The sequence below is a fragment of the Otolemur garnettii genome, unplaced genomic scaffold, assembly GCF_000181295.1.
Source record: "Otolemur garnettii isolate 467f Iridium unplaced genomic scaffold, OtoGar3 scaffold00104, whole genome shotgun sequence".
In the NCBI taxonomy this organism is placed as follows: Eukaryota; Metazoa; Chordata; class Mammalia; order Primates; family Galagidae; genus Otolemur; species Otolemur garnettii.
In genome coordinates this window covers 5,676,497-5,679,378 of record NW_003852499.1, presented here as the reverse complement: position 1 = coordinate 5,679,378, position 2,882 = coordinate 5,676,497, and positions in this window count along the sequence as shown.

The following is a 2,882-nucleotide window of genomic DNA, read 5'->3' as shown; positions in this document are numbered from 1 at the left end:
AAAAAAAAATTTAAATTTGCTGGAAAGTTGCAAGAAAACTACAACTGATAACCTATGCCCTTCATTTACATTACTTTTGTAGTACGTCACTTTAAGAATCTTTTAAAGTAGAAGTACAGAAAAGTTATAAACATATTAGAACATTCCTTTGTTTTTTTTTTTTTTTTTTTTTTTTGAGACAGAGTCTTATTTTGTTGCCCTTGGTAAAGTGCTGTGGTGTCACAGCTCACAGCAACCTCAAAGTGATTCTCTTGCCTCAGCCTCCCAAGTTGCTAGGACCACAGGCTTCTGCCACAGTGCCTGTCTGTTTTTAGAGATGAGGTCTGTCTCACTTTTGCTTAGGCTGATGTCAAACCTGTGAGCTCAGGCAATCCACCCACCTTGGCCTCCCAGAGTGGTAGGATTACAGGAGTGAGCCACCTCACCTGGCCCCCTAATGTTAACATCTTATAGAACTAATTGTACTATTATCAAAATCAGGAAATTTATATCAGTTCCTTACTGCTGACTAATGCACAGGCCTTATTTGAATTTTGTCAGTTTTCACACTAATGTCTCTTTTTCCAGTCCAGGATTTAATTCAGGATCCTGTACTGTACATAGCACCTGTACTGTATGTCTCCATTATCTCCTCCAATCTGTATCTTTCTTTGCATTTACTGACTTTGACGCTTTTGAAAAATACTAGGGGCTGGGCACAGTGGCTCAGGCCTGTAATCCTAGCACTCTGGGAGGCCGAGGCAGGTGGATTGCTTAAGCTCAGGAGTTCGAGACCAGCCTGAGCAACAGTGAGACCTTGTCTCAAAAAATAGCCAGGTATTGTGGCGGGTGCCCGTAGTCCTAGCTACTTGGGAGGCTGAGGCAGAGGTAACTAGAGAATAATTAAAAAAAAAATAGTATTCTGTGGGCATTATTAGCCATAATTCTAAGTGTTTCTATGTTTCTTCTTTTTAATTTATTTTTATTATTTTTTCAAGACAGTCTCACTCTGTGGCCCTGAGTAGAATGCCCTGGCATCATAGCTCACAGGAACCTCAGACCCCTGTGGTCAAGCAATCCTTCTGCCTTAGCCTCCCTAGTAACTGGAGGGAGGCACCCATTATGATGCTCAGTTAATTTTTCTGTTTTTAGTAGAGATGGAGTTTCACTCTTGCTCAGGCTGGTCTCAAACTCCTGGGCTCAAGCAATCCTCTGGCCTCGGCCTCCCAGAATGCTAGAATTATAGGCATGAGCCATCGTGTCAGCCCATTTCCTCTCTTTAGACCAAGTAAATAGGAAATTTTCTGTGAGAAAAATGGGAGGGGCCAGGTGCTGTGGCTCACCCTCTAATCCTAGCACTCTGGAAGGTCAAGGTGGCTGGATTGCTTGAGCTCACAAGTTGAGACCAGCCTGAGCCAGAGGAAGACCCATCTCTAAAAAATAGCCAGGCGTGGCAGGCACCTTTAGTCCCAACTACTTGGGAGGCTGAGGCAAGAGGATCTCTTGAGCCTAGGAGTTTCAGGTTACTGTGAGCTGTGACACCATGGCAGTCTACCAAGCGTAACAGAGTAAGGCTGTCTCAAAAAAAAAAAAAAAGAAAGAAAGAAATAGTAATTCCATTCATATTATTCTGTAGGAATTCTGTTTCATGTTGATTTGCTAACTGGGCTTGGTTAGGCTTGCTATTCTTAGTTTGAAATGAAGGAAAGAAAATATTAAAGGGCAAGTTTATATTCCAGTTTAGACTAGAAATACTAGTTCATGTTGAATATAAGTCTATAAAGTACCTTTATTTTTGCTAAGTTATATATATATATATTTTTTTTTTTATTAGAGATTGGGTTTCTCACTTTGTCACCAGGCAGGAGTGCAGTGGCATGATCATAGCTCACTGCATCCTCCAGCTCCTGGACTCCAGTGATCCTCTTACTTCAACCTCCCAAAGTGCTAGGATTGAGATGGGACATGAACCACCCACCCCACCAGTTTTTGCTAAGTTATAATTAACAGAGCTAAGGGAAAATATGGCGTTTGATGTACAGGAGGGATCTAAATGTTCCAGTTACATATCTGTTTATTGTCTCTTCTATTCAGGTCAAAATCCTTTGATTATTCTTTTTTTATTTAGATTGTCCAGCTTGCCCAAGCTTGATAAAAGGAATTAAGTAGTGTCTAGATACAGCATTAAAGACACACACCTGGTTTTTTCACTATTAGAGGCCTTGGGAGAAATGTTTGTAACTTTAGTTGTAAGTCAGCACTTAGCATTTTGAGGAGGTTTCAGCATTTAGAAAAAGGGGAATGATTTTTTTTTTCTCTCATGCCAGAAGGCATCACAATTTTGGTTTAGTGTTGGAGGAAAAGATTCACAGCAGCAGCTATTTGAAAATTCTGGTTCATTAACAGTAGCTTTTTTTCTCCCAGGTTACCTGTTCTTACATAACCTTCATAATTTTTTGTCTTATTCATTTAATATGGTACTTTTTCAAGTTCATATTAATAACCACTAAATACCAATAATTAATGGTAGCCCTGTATTAATAAAGGATTTTAAATTTAGGACTTAAAAATATGTAAAGATAAAAACACTAAGGAAAAGAGGAGCATATCTAAAAGAAACGTAGGGACCACAAAGTTGGGGACAGAAGGGTATCATATTTCTGACATTATTTGTCCCTCTTATTTGTTTATTTTTAAATTTTTCATTTCATTTATTTATTTATTTATTTATTTTTTTTGAGACAGAGTCTCAAGCTGTTGTCCTGGGTAGAGTGCCGTGGCATCACAGCTCACAGCAACCTCAAACCCGTAGGCTTAAGCCAGTCTCTTGCCTCAGCCTCCCAAATAGCTCGGACTACAGGTACCAGGCACTACGCCCAGCTTTTCTTTGTTGTTACAATTGT